This window comes from Vombatus ursinus, unplaced genomic scaffold (genome assembly GCF_900497805.2).
Source record: "Vombatus ursinus unplaced genomic scaffold, bare-nosed wombat genome assembly UNPS02011431.1, whole genome shotgun sequence".
NCBI lineage: Eukaryota > Metazoa > Chordata > Mammalia > Diprotodontia > Vombatidae > Vombatus > Vombatus ursinus.
This window is the reverse complement of record NW_020951209.1, coordinates 3,028,412-3,050,207: the sequence shown is the minus strand read 5'-3', so window position 1 is coordinate 3,050,207 and position 21,796 is coordinate 3,028,412. Positions and strand designations below refer to the sequence as shown.

The 21,796-nt window shown below is 39.4% G+C and overlaps 1 protein-coding gene across 2 annotated transcripts in view; it reads right to left on the bottom strand.

Annotated features, from left to right (window-relative positions):
• The window catches only part of MANSC1 (MANSC domain containing 1), a 50,649-nt gene that overhangs the window by 19,383 nt on the left and 9,470 nt on the right, over positions 1–21,796 (bottom strand). Inside the window, exon 1 of one of the 2 annotated variants that reach the window (XM_027856364.1) lies at positions 2,311–2,673. The exons of the other annotated variant lie outside the window; for it this stretch is intronic. The gene's annotated coding sequence lies outside the window, so the exon portion shown is untranslated. Of the gene's footprint in view, positions 1–2,310; positions 2,674–21,796 lie in introns of those variants that run through there. 2 annotated transcript variants of the gene reach the window in all.

Genomic DNA, 21,796 nt, shown 5'->3' with positions numbered 1-21,796 from the left:
TGGGAAAAAGGCACACACCAATGCAACACTGTGAGGTTTATTCTCTCTCACATTCTACCCCAACCCCCATTTCCAATCTTTGGCCAAATCTGGTTGAGTTTATTTTCATAACATCTCCTGTCAATGTAACCTCTGTCTCAAGACCCATTGGTATGGGATTTATCCATATTGGTAGAAAAGAATGCCCTGCCTGGTGGGAAGGGTGGAGTAGAGTTTGTGAGAGGCAAAGAGCTCCAGCCTTTACCAGTCCCTTTTGAAGACTCTTTAGACAGCTTCAAGTCTTTTTCTACGGACAAGTCTCTCCCAGCTTTCAGATTTAAGAGAAGATGGAAGAGGGCAACCTCACTTCAGGTTCCTGAAGGAAAAGAGCTAATAGTCTCCAATATGTCCCTATTCCCAGCTTGCTACACTAGAGACTTCGGTGAACTTCTCCCATGAGTGAGATCCAAGACTCTTTCTCTTGACTGAACTGAGTTATCTCAATCCAAATGGGATCTCTATTGTCTAGTATATATTCCCCTATGTATACCTTCTCTGGTTTCTGTTTTGCTACAATTTGGAAAATTTGCTATTCACTATGTGTTCATCATGAAAATAGTATTAGGTAGAAAAGGGATCAAACTTTGGATATGGAGTTTGGGGTCGTCCCTACCCCCAAAATATCAAAGTGATCAGAAATTAGATGGAACCTGATCATGTCCCCTGGATGAACAATATTTAAGGGAGCAAATAGATATAACAGTAGTCTGGTACCTCACCCTCTCTGAAGAGAGCAGAGAGGCCTTTTGCCCCAACCTCCTGCTTCCCCTCCCAGCAAGAATGAAAGTCTTCTATAGAGAAGGGTGATGGGAGAAGAGGCTAGAGATGTCTATTACACCTCTCTTCTAGCCACACTATGGGCCTGATTCTTAATACATGCGGGGTCCATTTTCTTCACTTTATATATATTCCATTTTGTGTCCTCTGACACAGCCACCAGCCTGGAGCAGATCTTCATTATCTCACACCTAGACTACTGCAATAGCCTCCTGGTTGGTCTCCCTGCCTCAAAGTCTTTCTCCATTCTAATCCTTTCTCTTCTCAGCAGTCAAACTAATCTTCCTAAAACATAGGTCTGACCATGTCACCCTTCCCCCATTCAATAGACTCCAGTGGTTCCCTATGATCTCTAGGATCAAATATAAAATTGGCATTTGAAGCCTTTCACAACCTCACCCTTTATACCTTACACCATTCTGCACCCACACATACACATACATAATCTTCAATCCAGTGACATTGGCTTCATTGCTGGACTTCAAACAAGATCCCCCATCTCCAGATTCCATTGAATTTTCACTGGCTGTCTACTTTACCTGGAATTATCTCCTCCTCTTCATCTTCTTGCTTTGAAGTTCCACCTAAAATTCCACCTTCTATAAGAAGCTTTGCCCAATCCCCCTTAATTCTGTCTTCCCTCTGTTGATTATCTCTAATCTATCCTGTATATGTCTCATTTGAATATAGTTATTTGCATGTTGCTTCCTCCATTAGACTGTGAGCTCCTTGAAAGCAGGAACTGTCTTTTACCTTTCTTCGTATCTCCAATGCTTAGCACAGAGCCTGGCACATAGTAGGTGCTTAATAAATACCTATTGGCAGGTTACTATTTGTATGACCTTAAGAAGGTCACAACCATTTTAGGCCTCAGGTATTGGGCATTGTATTCCAGTTCATAATCTTTGATCCTCTGATCCCTAGACTTCTTCTCTTGTTGCTATTGCTTGCTGAAGTAGTTTGCAGAATCCCAGCATCTACTTGGAAGGGACCTCAGAGACTTTATAGTACAAATCACATTAGAGCAGGAATCCTCTTTATGACATCCCCAAAAAGTGATCATCCAAATTCTGCTGGCAGACTTCCAGTGATGAGCTACTCACTATCTTCCAGGCCCCTTTTGGACAGATTTAATTTTTAGAAAAGTTTTTTTTTTCCATATATGGAGCAAAAATCAACCTTTTAACAGCTTCCACCCCACACAAATCTTACCTCCACCCCACCTCTTCACCTCCACCCCACCTCCTCTCCACCCCCTCCGCACCTCCACACACATACTCATACAACAACCCCTCCTGGCCCCACATGAAAACTCTTAAGATTATAAATAATTGATGGAGTGTGATGCTAGATCCCCTGGAAATGACAGGTGCCTGATCTGGGAAAGAGGAGCAAGGGAAGGAGTGGGGTGCTTCCTTCTCAGATCCTAGTGAGTGTCATTGGAGATGGAAGGGGGGCGCGGTCTTATAAAGCCAGGAATGGAGACGCAGTTACCTTTGCCCAAGGATTCCAGGGAAAGCCTGATGCTGCGCGCAGCCTGGGGCAGGAAGAACTTAGTTGCTGAAATACCCTCGGTCACTAAGAAGGGTGGCAAAGTCCCCAAAACAGTTCCCTGCGGAAGATTGCCTGCGAAGTCGGAGGGGGAGAGGAGGTGGGGGGAGTTGTATCCTACGCAATTGCTTCCTGCTTCCGTCACAACAGCCCAAAGTTTGCAGGGGGGAAGGGCTGAAGCTGAATGATTAGCCCTGCAACCCGGAGCTGTTTAGCAGCAAAATTTAGCCCTTTCCTATCCACGCCAAAGCAGAGTCTGGGGCTTGGTGTTGCAGCCCGAACCCAGCTGTTAGAGCCCTTGTGACAAAAGCCACTTGCCTTATATCTTTCTCTCGGAAGCCAGGGGAAGACTGGGAAAGATGCTGGGCGAGGGCCAAGGCTGAGGTTTAGGCGCCTCACTGGAGGTTGCGGGCCGCTAATCACTGCCCGCAAATCGTGGAGGGAAAGGTGGTATTCAGAGAATGGGCGGGATGCCGGATTTCCCTTTTATTTGTCCTCGGGCTTCCGCGACTGAAAGTGTAATTCCCCTTCTGTCTCTTCCATCTCACAGTTTGTGCTGAGGGTTTGAGTTCCACTGATTTACAACCCATCTAGAATCAATGAAAAGAGATTAAAAAAAAATTGTTATCGTGATTCTGTAATTCCACCCTCCTGTTCCCTTCTCCCAATCATGGAATCATAGGATTTAGAGATGGGAGAGATTTTGGAAATCTAACCTGATCACTTCATTTAAAAATTTTTAATTTTATTGATTTATTGTCTTTACATTATTTTCCTTTCTGACTCTCTCTCTCTCTTTCTCTCTCTCAATTTTACTCAGCCAAACTATCTTCTGTAACAAAGAATAAAACAGGGAGGAAAAGCAGTTTAGCAAACTAACCAATACATCAAACCACTCTGACGGTATATATAATGTTTCATACCCATATGGCCCGGCAGGACCAGCATTTTCTCATCTCTTCTTCAGACGCAAGAGATGACATAGGAATAAAGATTCTGAATGGTGGAAGCGTCTAGAGAATAAATTCCAGGCCTGTGCAAATGCAGAGACAGAAGCTAGAATGCTAAGTTCCAGGAGAGGCTAGTTTGCTTGGAATGTTGTTAGCAGAGTTCCTTACCCAAAAGCTCAGGAAGAGCGGCTAAAGCCCTAATAGTGATTCTGAGTGACACAAATAAATATTAAATTGGTCAGACGGGAACATGTAGGGAGTGTAAATGGGTTGTAAATCAATGGAACTCAAACCCTCAGCACGAACTGTGAGGTGGAAGAGACAGAAGGGGAATTACACTTTCAGTCGCAGAAGCCCGAGGCTTGGAGAAATGACCTCATGAAGGCAATGACAGGACTTTTCCTCCCTTGAAAGGGACATTCTCCAACCTAGCTCACCACGAGCTTTACTGTTACAGTATACTCCTTTATCTTGAGGGCCATAAGCCTTTTTATTCATCTGCCTTCTAATTCTATCCCTTATAGCTAACAATCTCCCACCACTTGTTTCTTTCCCAACCCTGTATTATTCAGTCACTGGACACATAAGAGCAAACTATCCTCAATCCCCAACTTCTGTTCCCTCATTACCCTTCTCCCCCCATCAACTCTTCTGCAAATATATTTTGCTCCAGCCCACTCCTTCCAACATGGACTGTGGGAAATACTGTGCCATATAGTAAACAAAATCCCAGACCTCTTGCTCTGACACTCCTTTCATCTATTAGTCTTCAATAAGACTATCTCCCACCTGATGTAACTGTACCTCTAGGCACCTTCTTCAACGCTCAGGCACCCCTGACATACTGGTTCTGGAGGGAGAGTTGAAATACTTGTTACTTCCCATTGCCATCTCCAGACTTTTCTTTTACCACAATTGCTTAGCAAGCTCTCCTACCTTAAAGTTCACTTAATTAAAAATTTCCACACAATTCAGCCCTCTTCCGTACCCCACCCCCAAACCCTCTCCTTTTCACATCTTCAGTATTACTGTTGAGAATACCACTATTCTCTCAGTTAGCCAGGCTGGCAATCTCAGTGACATCTTGACCTCTTCCCTTGTGCTCACTGTATGTATCCAACCATTTGCCAATTTTTCTCTAGTTTACTTTCTAATTTCCAATATGCATCCCCTTCTCTCCTTTCTCTCTGGTTCAGATCCTCATAATCTCATGACAGTATTATTGCAAAAGTTGTCTGTTTTTCCTGCATCAAGTCTCTCGTCTATCCTATTCCATCTCTCCATTCAGGTGCCATTGATCTTTCATGTGACAATGTCACCCTCTTTACTCCATAAACTCCAATGGCTGTTTATTACCCACAGGATAAAATATAAGATCCTCAGTTTGACTTTTAAAGCTCTTCACACCCTGGACCCCTTTCCCCCTTTCCAGGCTTCTTACACTTTAATCTCCTCTGAGATCTATTGGTCTTCTTATGGTTTCTCATGCATAACGTTCCACCTTCCAAGTGCACTTTTTCATTGGTTGCCTCCTATGCTTGGAAAGCTCCTCCTCCTCACCTACACATCCTGGCTTTCTTAGCTCCCTTCAAGACATCTCAAATCCTCCATGCTGGGGCCCTTTCCTCTGAGTTTTCCTCCCATTTACACTGTATACTTACTATTGTTATGTACACACTTGTTTGTACATTGTTTCTTCCATTAGTGAACTTCTTGGGAGCAGAGTGCTTTTGCCTCTGTGTATTCCCAGCATTTAACACAATGCCTAACACATAGTAGGTGCTTGGAAAATGTTTAGTGAATGAATTCTCAGTCACTAGTTAGTCAACAGGCACTTATTAAGCACTTATTATGTGCCAGGCACTGTGCTAAGCACTGGGGATACAAAGAAAGGTCAAAGTCCCTGATTTCAAGGAGTTCATAGTCTAATGGGGCAGATAAAATGCAAACAGCTACTTAAAGACATGTTACATATAGGATAAACTGGAAATAATCAACAGAGTAAGCACTTAATAAATGCTTGTTGATGATGATGATGATGACACTCCATCTTCTGTCTCTAGACCTTTGTGTTCCCTCTTGACCTCACTGAATTCCTCTCTTCCTTCAAGACCCAGTTCAAGCACCACCTTCATAGCTTTTCCTAATGCCCCCAACTGCTAGTGCTCTCCCTCCCAAATTACCTTATATCTAACTATTTTGTATTTATTTGTGTTTTTTCTTCACATTTATTCTGTAAATAATTAGGTATGTATTTATCTTTCTTGTTAGAATATGTTTCTTGCAAATGGGGATTACTTCATTCTTTGCATTTCTACCTCCAACCCTTAAACAGTGTCTGACATATAGTAGCCATTTAATAAATGAGAACTGTGATGGTAAGTTGATCAATAAAATTTGCCAAAAGGCACTATTGGCAATACTAAAATATTCCAAGTTTATGACATTTTTGAAACTCATGTGAAAGAAATGCACATCAATGAAAAATGCTAACAATATAAGGTCATACTCTTGCATGGAGGAGTGTCTCTGGACAGGAATGTGCTGACTTCAAATACAAAGTTCTCAATGTGAGGCATTTGAATCAATGAGGCATATTAAAAGAACAAAACAAAACACAACAACCTTTAGCTAAATACATAAATAAACATCCAACAAAGACATATAAGCATACATTCAGTAAGGATATATAGGATTAGATTTTTCATATTTCCCACCTACCTGGATGAGCCTAAGTTAATAACAACAATAAATTTTGTGAAAAATAAAGATTTTGTCAAATTCAAAGAGCTACCCTTCCTCCTCTATACCTTTTAATATTAGATTCTTACCCCTACCCCTACCCAAAGTGGGCCTCAGTGCATTTAGCCTATCCCAGTTCAGGTATTGAAGACTAAGGAGTATACTTGTGTTTTAAATCATTAATGCCTTGCAACCTACTCAGACCCTTGGGGCTCAAGGTCTACACAGAATGAATAATTCCAGACAGAGAGAAATATGAAATAGGGATGGAATGGTAGATGCAAGTCAGTTTGTAGGAGGCCTTAAAAATCCAGGCTGATGAGTTTGTATTTTACCCTACACTCAATAGAGAGTTCCTAAAGATTTCTGAGAAGGAAATGACTTGATTAAATCTGTTCCTATAGAAGATTATTTTGGCAGGTATGTGGAGCATGGAATGGAGAGAGGAGGGACCAGGAAGTTACTGCAATATACAGGTGAGAGGTGGAGAGGGGCTGAACTCGTATTCATGTGTTTATTTTCTTTATATTTATAAGTGTGGTTGGAAAGGAGACAGAAGTAAGAGTTGTGCAGATAGAACTGAAAGGACTTGGCAACTGAATGAATATGTGGGTAAGAAGGATAGATTATACCAGAGCCATCAATAGAAATAAGTACATTTAAAAAGGGAACAGGTTCAGGGATACAGGTAGTGAGTTCTGGTTTTAGATATTAAGTTTGATATGCTGATGAAACATCCATGTGAAGATGGAAAGTAAGCTGTTGGAAATGTGGGACTGAGTTCAAGAGAGAGAGATCAGGTATGTATATGTAGACTGGGGTATTATCTGCATAGGGATTATAAGTGAATCTTAAAGCAGAGAGCAAGAGGGTAAAAAGATAAAAAGGGATCAGGAAAGAGACTGATGTTCCCAAGATACTTGCTGCTATATGTACCGGCCGCGCCGACCTTATGCCGGCTGCGCCGAACACTCCTCCTATAAGGAGCAGGCTGCCAGAGTCATACTCACTCATCAGTCTTCGGTCCTCAACCGGATAAACACACAGAGACGAGCCATCGGGAGGCACCAACACCAGAGCTTTATTCAGAGGCCATCACAGCAAGCCATCACAGCAAGGCCAAGCAGGAAGGCCAGAGCAACAGAGCAGGAGCCAAGAGAGGGCATGATCTGACCACGCTCGTTCCTAAGAACCTACTAGCCCCTCCTCCCCAGCCCACTTACTAGCCAATGATTGTAGGGTCAGATACCGGAAGGGGCTGTCTGAGTTTAGCATACCAAGGGAGAGGGAGTGATGTAGGAGGCTAGGACCAGATACAGGAAGGAGACGTCTGGGATTAGTGCATAGACAGAGTACGTGACCTAGGAAGTCAGGAAGGACACAGGAAGGAGGCGTCTGGGGTCAGTGCTACACAAAGGGACCCAGGAAGTCAGGAAGGTCACAGGAAGGAGGCGTCTGGGGTTGACGTTGCATATAGGGAGGGGACTAAGCAAAGGGAACTCAGTCCTCTGCCGTCCCACTCCCACGTGGCACCGTCCCTTGCCTCAGGAGCACAAGCTCCGGCTACTTCCTTGCACCCAGCTTATCTCACATACCACTGGCCACTGCCTCAGGGCTTCTCCGTACCCAGCCCATCCCAGTCCACCACGACTCCGCCTACCACAGCCCCTGCCTCGACTTCCAAAATACCCAGATCTTACCCTAATCTTGCCACAGCGCCCACCTGGTAGTTGCCAACATAGACAGTCCCTCACGGCTATATAAGCCCATTTTTTTTCTTTTCTTTTAAACACATGTACACACATATCACACACACATACATAATTATAAATTTAACAAGCACCAAAAAAACATTTTCATATATAAAATAGAGTATAAAGAGGATTATATATGAAATCACAAATTTCTATTCCATATACCTTGCTTAAAAATATAAATGAATTCAATGTTTTTTAAATATTTTATTTTTTAATAAAAAACAGAAAAATAAAAATTTTCCCCAGATTAAAAAAAATTGATTTTAATGGTATTTTTATTTTTTCCAGTTACATGTAATATGTTATTTTCAAAACTGACCTACTTGTGGGGCAGCTAGGTGGCGCAGTGGATAGAGCACTGGCTCTGAAGTCCGGAGGACCTGACTTCAAATCTGGCCTCAGACCAAACACTTGACACTTACTAGCTGTGTGACCCTGGGCAAGTCACTTAATCCCAATTGCCTAAAGAAAAAAAACCAAAAAACTGACCTGCTTGTCTATGCTTCCACCTAAGATTTCTCCTGTTCTTTTCTGTTTGTTTTTTAAAATGTTTCAGTGATCCTCTTTTTCTTTTTCTTTTTGGCATTTCTATTACTGGATTCCCTACCAAATTCCTTCCCCATTAAAGTGTGGCCTAATTAAAGACAGGAAAAAAACATAAAAAATAAGCATTGACAAGCAAAATGAATCCACATAGTGGCTGTGTTTAAAAATATGTGTCTCTTTTTACAGCTTGAATCTATTACTAGTTTGTCAGGAGGTAGACAACATGCTTTATCATATCTCCTCTGGTATCTCCATAGGATTATTCTCATCTTTTCAGGGTAAGTTATTTTTGCTTATTAGTCTGCCTTTTGTGACTTTTGGATCCTAAGATCTCTTCTTGCTTATAGTTAAAACTGCTAGGTCTTATGCAATTCTTTTTTTGCTTGCTTGTTTTTTTGGTTGGGCAATGGGGGTTAAGTGACTTGCCCAGGGTCACACAGCTAGTAAGTAAATTGGGATTTGAACTCAGGTCTTCCTGACTCCATGTCCAGCACTCTATCCCCTGTGCCACCGAACTGCTCTATATGACATATAAAGCTCAATCAATAACTATCTAACTTCTTCTTTGCTTCCACAAAAAGTGCTGCCATAAATATTTGGGTGTATATAGAGTCTTTCTTTTCATCAGTTGCCTTGTTGGAATATTTTCGTACCAATGAAATCGCTGGGCCAAAGAGTATGGACATTTTAACTACTCTATTTACATAATTCCAATTTGCTTTTTGGAATGATTGTGTTATTTCATAGCTCTACCGACAATGCAATAGTGTGCCAATTTCCCATGACCCTGCCAGTATTAATTATTCCCATCTTTTGTCCTCTTTGCCAATTTGCTGGGGGTGAAACCTCAGAATTTATTTTATTTTTACTTTATTTTTTATTATATTTTATTTATTTTTAGTTTTCAACATTCACTTCCACAAGATTTGGAGTTCCAAATTTTCTCCCCATCTCATCCCTCCCCCCACCCAAAGATGGCATGTATTCTGAATACCCCTTCCCCTAATCTGCCCTCCCTTCTATCTCTCACCACCTTCTCTTATCCCCTTCCCTTTAAATTTTCCTGCAGGGCAGGACAGATTTTTACACCCCATTTCCTGTATTTCTTATTTCCCAGTTGCATGTGAAAACATTTTTTTTTAACATGTGTTTTCAAAACTTTGGGTTCCAAATTTTCTCCCTTCTTCCCTCCCCACCCACCCTCATTGAAAAGGCAAGTAACTCAATACAGGTTATACATGTGTAGTCATGCAAAAAAAAAAATTTACATAGTAGTCATGTTGTGAAAAACTAAGTATATTTCCCTTCATCCTATCCCACCCCCCATTTATTCTATTTTCTCTTTTGACCCTGTCCCTCCTCAGAAGTGTTTGCTTCTCATTACCCTCTCCCCCAAACTGCCCTCCCCTCTACCATCCCTCTGCTCTCTTGTCTCCTTCCCCCCCTATTTTCCTGTAGGGTAAGATAGATTTCCATACCCAATTGAGTGTGTATGTTATTCCCTCCTTAAGCCAAATCCTATCAGAATAAGATTCACTCATTCCCTCTCGCCTTCCCCTATTTCCCCTCCACTGTAAAAGCCTTTTCTTGTCTTTTTTATGTGAGCTAATTTACCCCGTTCTACCTCTCCTTTCTCCTTCTCCCAGTATAATCCTCTCTCACCCCTTAATTTTATTCTCCAGATATCACCCCTTCATCTTCAACTCACCCTGTGCCCTCTCTTTATCTATCTATCTATATGTACATATAATTTTTTTCCCCTCCCACTACCCTAACACTGACAAAAAACTCATAAGTTACAAATATCATCTTTCCATGCAGGAATGTAAACAGTTCAACCTTAATAAGTCTCTTGTGATTTCTCTTTCCCGTTTACCTCTTCTATGTCTCACTTGAGTCTTTATATTTGAAAATCAAATTTTTATTCAGCTCTAGTCTTTTCATCAAGAATGCTTGAAATTCCCCTACTTCACTGAATGGCCATTTTTCCCCCTGAAGAATTATATTTAGTTTTGTTGGGGGCAATTCTTGGTTGTAATCCTATCTCCTTTGCCCTCCAGAATATTATATATATTCTAAATATATATAGACTATATATAGAATATTATATTCCATGCCCTGCAGTCCCTTAATGTAGAAAAGCTGCTAAATCTTGTGTTATCCTGATTGTGTTTCCACAATGCTTGAATTGTTTCTTTCTGGCTGCTTGCTGCTTGCAGCTTTCTGGCTGCTGTTCTCCTTGACCTGGGAACTCCGGAATTTGGCTACAATATTCCTAGGAGTTTTCCTTTGGGGATCTCTTTCAGAAGGTGATTGGTGGATTCTTTCAATTTCTATTTTGCCCTCTGGTTCTAAAATATCAGGGCAGTTTTCCTTGATAATTTCTTGAAAGATGCTGTGTAGGCTCTTTTTTTGATTATGGCTTTCAGATAGTCCAATTATTTTTAAATTATCTTTCCTGAATCCATTTTTCAGCTCAGTTGTTTTTCCAATGAGATATTTCACATTGTTTTCTATTTTTTCATTCTTTTGGGTTTGTTTTACAATGTCTTGATTTCTCATAAAGTCACTAGCTTCCAATTGCTCTATTCTAATTTTTAAGGAAGTATTTTCCTCAGTAATCTTTTGGACTTCCTTTTCCATTTGGCCAATTTTGCTTTTTAGGTCATTCTTCTCCTCACTGGCTTTTTGGACCTCTTTTGCCCTTTGGGTTAGGCTATTTTTTAAGGTATTATTTTCTTCAGTATTTTTTTGGGTCTCCTTTAGCAAGCTGTTGACTTGTTTTTCATAATTTTCTTGCATCACTCTTATTTCTCTTCCCAGTTTTTCCTCTACTTCTCTCACTTGTTTCTCAAACTCCTTTATGAGCTCTTCCATGAACTGGGACTGAATTATATTTTTCTTGGAGGCTTTGGATGTAGAAGCTTTGACTTTATTGTCTTCTTCTGGTTGTATGTTTTGATCTTCTTTGTTACCAAAGAAAGATTCTATGGTCTGACTTTTTTTGTGCCTTTGTTTGTCCACGATCCCAGACAATTATTTGAGTTTCAAACTCTTTGTTAAGGTAGGGGTCTGTTTCCAGTGTGGGGAATGCATTGTCCCAAGCTTCAGGGGTTTTGTGCAGCTGTTTTCAGAGCTACTTCTAGGGACCTGAAAATTTTCAGTTCTTCCAAGGTGCTATGATCAAAGGCAAGCTGTTTACTCCTTTCCTGTCCTGTGCTCTGATAAACTAGAGCAGAGTGGCCACAAGCACTCTTTTCTGTCTTGGAACTGTGAGGAGGATTTCCTCTCCACCACCACTGTAAGCTCCACCATGCCAGCACTCCTCCTTGTCCCAGGACTGCCACCCAGACCCAGATCCAAGCATGGGCAAAGCAAGAGAATCCTGTACTAGCAGAGAGATTCCTGCAATCCCCCTCTGACCAGCCACTCAGTTCCCTCTCAGTGGGCCAGAAGCTCCAGAAGCAGCCACTGCTCAGGAGCCAACCTCGGGGACTGGGGCTAGGACTGTGCTTCTTTCTCACCACAGTTACAGACTTTTCCCACTGAAAGTTGTCTTTGGCATTCCGGGGTTGAAAGGTCTGGAAACCCCCACAGCTGTCTGAGATTCAGTCCTCTGAGGCCTGGTCTAGGTTCCCTGAGGCCTATTTTGCCTGCGTGCCCATGCCAAACTGCGTTCCTTTCCCCACCCGGCAGGATAGACCTTTCCAATCAACCAACCAGGCTGTCTTGGGCTGTAAATTTGTTTCACTCTGTCTTTTTGTGGGTTCTGCTGCTTTAGAATTTGTTTAGAGCTATTTTTTACAGGGGTTTGGGGGAGAGCTCAAGCAAGTCACTGCTTTTACTCCACCATCTTGGCTCCACCCCCAAATTTAAAAAAAATTTGTATTTTTCTTATTTTTAGTGACTTAGAGTGTTCTTTGTGATTCCTATTTTGAGAACTGTTTTTCCTTATCCTTTGACCATATATCTACTGGTAAATGACATTTGGTCATTTCTGTTAGTTGTCTACATAGATATATTAGATATTAAACCCTGGTCAGAGATATTTGATAGAAAGTTTTTTTTTCCCCATTTGACCTCTTTCCTTCTTATTCTATGTGCATTAATTTTGTTTATGCAAAACCTTTTCAATTTTAGGTAATCCTAATTATCTATTTCATCTTTTGTAATTGCTTCTATTACTTGTTTGGTTAAAAATTCATCTCTTACCCATAGCAGTGAAAGGTATATGATATGGCATGATTTTTAATATTCACATCATAGATCCACTTTGAATTTATTGTGAAATATGGTACAAGATGTTGATCTAAGTCTAATTTCTTCTAGACTGCTTTGCAGTTTTCCCTAACAGTTCTCATCAAATGGGGAGTTCTTTCAAAAGTAACTTATGCTTTGGGGTTTACCCAGTACTTGGGTCACTGAGATCCCTTATTTCTGATTCTCTCTTCTCTAGTCGTTTACATTGATTTACTTTTCTATTTTTAAAACAGAATGAGATGATTTTGATAATTGCCCCTTTATTAGATTGTAATATAATATGAGATCTGAAAATATTATTTCCTCCTTCATTCTAATTTTTTTCATTATTTCCCTTGGTAGTCTAGGTTAAAAAAAAATCTATCTAAAACCAAAGAAAGCATCATATGCAATGGGAATATGGTAGAACAAAGGTTCTTAACTTTTTGCATGTCATAGACCTCTTTGGAAGTCAGCAGAAGCCTCTGGACTCCTCAGAATAATATTTATTGCCTACATGCATACTTGAAGGAAATGCTTTATTTCAGTTAGACAGTAATAAGAATAAAGATACAATTTTGTTTTCCCATCCAAGTTCACAGACTCTTCCTGAAATCTATGAACCTTAAGTTAAGCTTTTAGCATAATAAGCTTTCTCAATAAATCTAGGAGCAAAGCAAGGTTTGATATAGTTCCAGAATTAATAGCAAATTGCAATAAGATGAGAGTATTTAAAGGCATAAACATGGGCAAACTGGAAATAAAACTCCGCCCATTAGCTGATGACATAATGGTTTACTTGGAAAATTCTAGAGAATCAGAAGAGATACAAATTGAGACAATTAATTGCTTCAGCAAAATTGCAGATTACAAAATAAAGCCACAAAAATCAATAGCCATGCCCATGAGAGAGAATCACTTGGAGAAAAAAGGATGAGAGAACCTCTGTTCACTCTTTCCTGTTCTCCCATTTTTGACCAGGGGAAGACCATTTGATTTTTAAAAGTTTGGAAGGTTTTATACTTTCCATGGACAACCCAGCAGAGTCCCTGGCTGAAAGCAGTGTCTGCATCAGGAGCCGAGGACAAACTAGAAACATTGAGGAAATATAGCTTCAGGATCCTACAATGAACCTAGGAGAAAGCTATATTATATATGAGAAACTTCACGAGGACTTTATTAAGGGGAGAAAAAGACTTCTAGCAAAGGGACTTCCACTCTTGATGCCTCTAGATAAAGACTTACAGGTAACAGTTGTCTCTGGACTGTCTGGCCAGAAAGCTTCTCCCAGAAAGCTATATTGGTGCTAGCTTTTCTTTCTTGATCCCCTTTGTGTTGCCTGAAGGCTTCTAGTTGACTTTTCTTGAAGTTTTATGGTGGGTGAAGTCACTTAATGTAGTTTTTCATTGGATTTCTTGTTTATTATTAGGGCTGGTGCTATTTTTAATTTGTTGCCGAGGTTGGTATGTGGGAGCATGGGTGCCCACTTCTGTTTAAGCAGACATGTTGGCTGACCTTTTAACACAAATATTCTCCCAGTACTGCTATATGCTGATGTACCATATGTCATTAGGATCTCAGAAGAATAAAATTAATCCAAAAGGCGATAGAATAAAACATGGTAGTGAATCTAAATATGTTGCAGTATGTTACAACAATAATTGGCTAAAAGACAACATTAAGAACATGTATGATTGGAAAGAGAGAAGGGCTGGCAATATAGTAAGAATGAGAGATAAAAGATGAATAGCTAGCGTGATGCATTGCTACCCTTGACACACTGAAAGAAAAGAGGAGGGCCTCTAGCACACTGGACAGACCTGCTATGAAGGATTTATGCGAAAACATGGACAAGCGTTTCATAGGGTAAGTCATATCTATACTGGTGAAGGGAATAAAATCACAGATTCATCAAAGTAATTAGAAATATCCTACTGAGTAAAGAAAACAGTTTGGAAGTTTGTGAGTTAAACAGTTGCTGGTTTAGCAAAGCCTCAAATAGGAGGATGGTGGGAATTCTGCAGGATTTACTTTTTGCAATAAATAATTGTGACTTCTGTATTGATTGAGGACAGATAGAATGGGTTTAATCTCAGAAACATTAATAACATTATCTCCATGTTTTATCAGATAAATCTGGCAATATCTAGATCTGGCTCATTTCTAGGGTATTCATGCCAACTCACGTCTAAGCAACCAAGGCTTCTACTCAACATTTAAACATACAATATTTATGCATGTAACCCAGGAGAATTTGCTTTGTCCTTTTATTTCATTGAATTATGACTTTCCTTCGGGTCCAAGGAAATGATTTAAAGAGAGAGAGAGTGAGAGCACATTTTTTGATACCCTGATATGTGAAAAGGATTTCCCATCTTCCCATGTGGAATTAGAATGATTTTTTTTTTGTGAGACAGGAGGTAGCACAACAGAAAAATAAGGACATTCTATTTATCCTCTCCCCTTTCCTTTCTTCTTCTGAGATGGAAGTGCTGGTACGAGTGGCTAGCATAAGCAGGATTTTGGAGCAGGGTTGAAATGGGCATTGAGATTCAGAGTCATGATCAGCATCACCCAGAAGCAACTGAAGCGATCCAGTGGTGAATTCAGAGAAACATCATCTTATCTGCTTTGTGTTTAAACCATGAGATGGGTGGAGTGGACATTCTCCCATCCCCTATTACTTCTCATGAATTCTGGGTGAATTTGATTAGGAGCTTTCTCATCTATATTGAAGATCTGGGAGGATGCAGCAATAGGGAAGAAATTTTCTATATTTCTTTTGCATTTTATTTTATTATTAAAAACTATTTGATGACAATGTACTAATCTTTGAGTGTCATTGGAAGTGCTCTGAGACAGCGGGATACCCCTAAGAATTGGGGATCTGAGTAATTTCATATTTCATCAGCATTTTTTTTTTACCTTAGTTAAATTGGAACCTGGCTAGCAAGGGCTGCCTCCAAACTGAACCTGAGGAAACAGTGTTTGACAAGATGGGGGCAGGGATCAACTTGTTCAGAGTTCCAGCACTCAAAAGTCAGGGCACAGTGCATGTCCACAGGAAGAGCACATGTGTTGCCAGACTAAAAGAAAAGCTCATGTAGCTTGCCATCTGGTGGCTAAGTCAGATATTGCATGCAAAGCTCATTTAAACTCCTTATTTGTCTGCATGGATATAGGAAACAGCGACGAACCAAAATGCTACATTCAGAACAGTAACGACCACAGAAGGGGCTAGTATCCCCCTAAGTCAACGCAGTTGGGAAAAAGTGATTGTACACCTTCCTGTAGCATGTTACTTATAGCAACAGAATAATTCCCTACAATCTCTTTTCCAGAATGATTCTGAGTCAATACAAAAGACTCACGACACCAATTGGGAAAGACTGAGCAAGCTGCCTGAAAGCCTGTCGCTACTCTGGTCCCAAAGCAAGTATAGGTCTGTGTCCATCTATCCACTTATTTCAGCTTATTCTCTGCAGCTCCAACTTATCTCACGGGTTTCTGTTCTCCTGATACCACAACTGTTGTTATTCAAACCTGGTTCTTATAGATTCTGGTTCCACTTGTCCCAGATGTGGTACTGACTACTTCTGTCATTCTCTGAGAAATCCTTTATCCTTCTTCCTTCTGGTTCTTTTTTATTCCTACTTACTCACTGTGGCCTGACACTTCAAGGCAGGTATTATTGTTAATCAATAGCATTCTAGAAACTGTAATCATTTTCATTAATTATTTCCACGTATTATTACCATGTCCAATGCATAATATTAATAACAATGATGTAATACTGGGGGCTTTGGCTAGGTATTCTTGAGTCCATGGCAGAACTGGATTTTTTTCAAACAAAACAAATTGTTTGGACATCTTTTATACATTTATTATGGGGCAACTAGGTGACACAGTATACAAGGAGCTTGGTCTGGAGTCAGGAAGATGTTAGTTCAAATCCTGCCTTAGATACTTACTAGCTATGTGATCCTTGGCCCATTATTTAACCTCTGTTTGACTCAGTTTCCTCATTTGTTATTATTTAACTTCTGTTTGACTCAGTTTCCTCATTTGTAAAATAAGGATAACATCAACATCTAATTCTAAGGGTTGTTGTGAGGATAAGATGAGTTAATAATTGCAAAGCACTTAGCACAGAGTCTGGCACACAGTAAGCATTATATAAATGTTAGCTCTTATTATCATGTATTATACTGTGATGTAATGCAAAGAATCTTGCAAAGAACAGTTAGAAGAACTAGGTTTGGTTGCCAACTATGACACTTACTAGTTAGGCTATGCACACTTAACCTCTCTGAGCCTCAGTCTCTTCATCTGCACAATAGGAATAAGAAAATTCTCACTCTAGAGGTGTAAGGAAAGCACTTGAAAGGATTATTCCAAAGGACAATCTCTGATCCAACCAATGACTCATGTACAGGGTGTCCCAAAAGTTTTACAGCAATTTTAAGCTTTGATAGCTCAAAGACTTTTGAAACAGCTTTGAAACAGAAATTTTAGTTCTTGTTTCTCTAAATAAGGGGGAAGGTAAAAGAAAACATTTTTACTTCTTTTATATATGTAGGATGCTGCTGGACACAAAGACTTCTAGGTTGGTAGATAGACTTATGAGTTGGAAAGGACCTTATAGATCATCTAGACCAACTTCTTCATTTTACAGGGAATGAAAATGAAGCTCAGAGTGTTTAAGTGACCTGCCCCAAGCCACGTAAGTATTGAATTGCAGAGCTGGTATTTGAATGCTTTTTTTTTTAACTCAAGATCCAGTACTCTTTCCATTATATTGGGCCAACTCTCTTAAATTAGACTCTCTCAATACAGTACTGCAATTCTGGGTAAAAACTAGAAGCAAGCTGACTTCATTGATGTGTGAACTTGGGTAAGTCACTTAATTTATCCGTGCTTTAGCATCCTCTTCTGTAAAAATGAAGGGTTTAGACTTAATGAACTCTAATGCAGAAGTGTTTTAGTAATTGTTTAACAACTAGCTCTCTGGGGGGAAAATGTATACAGGATACACTTTTAAGTTTAATCTGCAATATTAACATTATCTCCATCACTTTCTTAAGATGAGACAATCAAAACAATAAACCAAGCCCTGATTTTTGGTGTTTGTCAATTTCTAAGGTATAAATGCTCACCCTGAAAATTTAACAATCTACTCTCTCAAGCCCGTTCAAGCTGGCTCCAGCATGTCCCTGCTTTATGAGGGGAGCTCATAGGAATAGGAATAGCTCAGAGGAATAGGGGGAGCTTGGTGGGATGTTGCTCAAAAATGAGGTCAGTTAGAGATAAGATGGGGCCCAAATCAAATTTTGCCTATTTAACTTTGCCTTGGCTAGAACTGATTAAGACTACATTACATGATAGGTTATAAACATTCACAGAGAATGAGCATATATCCTGTATTTATCTGGTCATGAAGTAACATTTAGAGATGTGTAAAAATGTTTCAGAAATTATGAAGTGTTATATGAATACAAGTTGGTTTTATTTTCTTTTTCTATGCTATGTGTGCTATTTTTTTAAATGGTGGAAGCCATGGCTAATAGCATGTGACAGGGTAGTTGTGGAAAGATATGTGAGGGATGAATAGAAATATAATATCATAATTGATTGTGGCTGAAGATCCAATGTGGATTAAATAACTGGCAGATGTTAATCACATGTGGATGGATTCTGAGCTCTTTCATTCTCATTTCCACTCCCCTCTCCCAAAATCTGTAAGGGACCAAAGGCCCAGTATGACCGTTGGAAAATTACTAGTGTTGCAGCTGCCAAGGCACCCTTGTGATAAGAACAAATTGCGGTCAAAGCTATACCTCTTCCTGGAATACCCTGCCCCTATACCGTTGGTGGAACTCCCCCACTTCCTCTTACTGTGTGTATAACTACCCTGAGCTTGCCTTCAATAAAGGAGACTTGATCAGAAAGCCTGTCTTGTCTCCATTTCCTGTGTCCCCTGCTCCCCTTCTTCTTTTATAGGTCCGGACCTCCGTTGATGTCCCGCGGGTCGGGACAAAAATCTACTCCATTGGATCTATATTCTCACCTCCTACATTGTCTTCTTTAAAAATAACTAATGAAATTTGGAACTCAAAACTTTTAAAAATGTTAAAAATTGTTTTAACATGTAATTGGGGAAAAATAAACTATTACATTAAAATTTTTTTTTAAATGTAAAAATCATTCTTAACTCTTGGGCTGTACAAAAATAGGCAGTGGGCTGGATTTGGCCCACCAGTTACAATTTGCCAACCCTTGGTACAGCCCAACCAAATTGCTTTCAGGTAACAAGATAACCTAATAATTCTTGATTCTGTAATGCTTTATTATTTGGAATTCTTATTCAATATTCTTTAAATAAATTTGAATGTATAGCATAAAAAAAAACATGAAAATTTGGTGCACATTACAATACTGATACAATGTTAAACTAAAAGACATTCGAAGACCTTAAAAGCCTAAGAATGATACATTTTGATTTTTACAGTCCATTAGGATAAAGGCAGCCTAATGTAATGGAAAATCAAAGAACAGTAAATGAGAACACTATCATTCTAGTTTTGGTTCTGTTGTGCGACCTTGAACCAACCACTATAATCTCTTTGGGTCTCAATTTCCTTGTCAGTAAAATGAGGTGTGTGGGAGTTAGAGGATTATGAGCTGTAATAAACCCTGAATATTAGCTTCTCTTTTATTTTATTGTAATGGGGGATGGCGATTACATACACCTTAGAGCACATGTAATGTGTTCTGCCTGGTACTAATTCATGGTGAATCTTGGTGAACCTACTTCTGAAAATGTGTGATGGAGAGGTATTTTCTCTCTTGGCTTCATTGCATACAAAGGTATTTTCTAACTGGTAATTGATTTTATCTGGTAAATTGCTACTGGGGAGATATTAACAGGAGATTGATATTTGGGGAACACACTAAGTGGAATTCACGAAAAATAGTATGAGGCAACTCCATGATGCCTCAGGATTGCCTCTATAATCCTGAAAAGGAGATGTAGCCAACTTTGCTTTGGTGACTTGACCTGCAGTATGAGACACAGATGGGAGAGTGAGTACAGATCTATTCTATATTACAGATGAGGAAACCGAGGCCCAGAGATGTGAAATGTCTTGCCCAAGGTCATATACAGGTAAGAAGCAACAGAACTGGGATATGAACTAAGATCCTTTGATTCCAAATCTGGGGCTCTTTCCACTTCACACACTGATGATATGTCAGATTCTTTACTGATTTGAAATTCTGTGAGGATAACCTTTCCCTTGGATATATTAATCACAATGGCATCTATGTTGCCCTGGATGACAATGCACTGAAATTTCCTCTCCTTACCCCATTGCTGTTCTTCAAAAAGTTGTGGTATTATCAAATTCCAAAATGCACAGTAGCATTCTAGGTACTTTCCTTTGGTGATTCACTGACATGAAAATAACTCACAACCTATAGCTGATGAATCAAAACTTAGAGAAGCCAGGGTCCAGAACACAACTGTTAATCCTTTTCACTCTGCTCTGGTCAGAGCACATGTGGAGTATGTGTTCCTGTCTGAGTATCACTTTTTTAATTGATACCTTTTGTTTTTCTGTCACATTAATTTTATTTTTCTTTATTTTTAATTTCTGGAATAAAACAAGCATTTATATAACTGTAATGAATCAATTCAAAAAGACATTCCGACCTCACTCAGTATGCCTGCAATTTAACCTGACTTTTTCATGTTAATCTTATTCCTAGCTAGACACTGAAGGACTGTTTATGGTATATGCTCCCAGGAAGGGCTGGCCACTCCTCCAGGAACTGGATATTCATAAACAGGAATACTCTCAAGGATGTTTTGAGAGCAGCTCCTATTCTACAGATCATGTATTTTTTGGCAAACTGCCTTCTTTGTTAGAAGGAACTATTAAAGGCAGGTAGTCCTGAGTCATCTTTGGAATTTCATCTATGGTGTCGATGCATAGACCAGGATTTTCCCCATTAGACTTCGGAGGCTGATCCAGGGACTCCCCAGCCATGTGATCCAGATGTAGATGATTCCCCTGATAGTGATGATTGATTGTGGTAAGATTTGATACCGATTTGATACTTAAGTTATTATTGATTGAGACTTTTATGTTAACTGTTGAGACATAACATTATTGCTTAGTTACTGAGATTTATACTGTCACTTATTTACCTTTTATTATTTTAATAATAAATACTTTTACTATTTACATAAATCAAACCTGAGACTCTGTGTCATTTCTAAACCAATCCAAACCAAAACTAATTTAAGCTGCAGTAAATAAGGCTGCTTCTCAATACAATAACAGACTACAATAAAACGATGACTGTACACAAAACGGCAAACCTACCACACACAACTTGCTATTCTTTTCAAATATACAACAGAATTATCATGTAAATGTATTTTTTCTTCCCTCCCTACCCCAGCCCTAGAGATGGCTACCATCAGACACAAATAGGTGTGTGTATATATATATATATATATATATATATATATATACACACCTATTTGTAAAAATATTCTATACATACTTCTATTCATCAGTTCTATATCTGGATGCAGATAGTGCCTTTCTTTATATGCCTTTTATTTTTAATTTGTGTATTTATAATAGTCAAAATAATACATTCACTCAAAGTTGTTCTTTTCCATTTTCAAAGATATCTCTCTACCATCCTCACTGAAGTAGCAGGGTATAGTGGAAAGAGTTTGGAAAGTGAAAAATTGACCTTGAAGTTATGTGACCTGAATTTGAATCCCAGCAAGTTACTTAACCTCTATAGGCCTTGGTTTCTTCACTTGTAAAAATGAGGTTGGATTAGATATACTTCCAGATTCATGATCCTTCGAGCCTTCTCATGTTACAAAGACTGAAAAAAGAAAAATTCTGCAAAATCAATTAATACATCCACTATGTCTGACAGGAAACACAATATTCTATCTCCTTCTCTCCACTATGCAATGAAGAGAAAAGTTGTATTTTCTCAATTCTAGAGCCAAGTTTTGGTTACAATTGTGTAGCACTTAGTTTCCTTTTATTGTTTTTTCCTTTTGTTTATTGCTTTTTCCTTCTTTTGTTGTTCTTACTCATTCTACATCAGTACTACTCATCTTTGCCTGAGGAGGTAACACTCATGAAATTTTGGTCAGTTTTG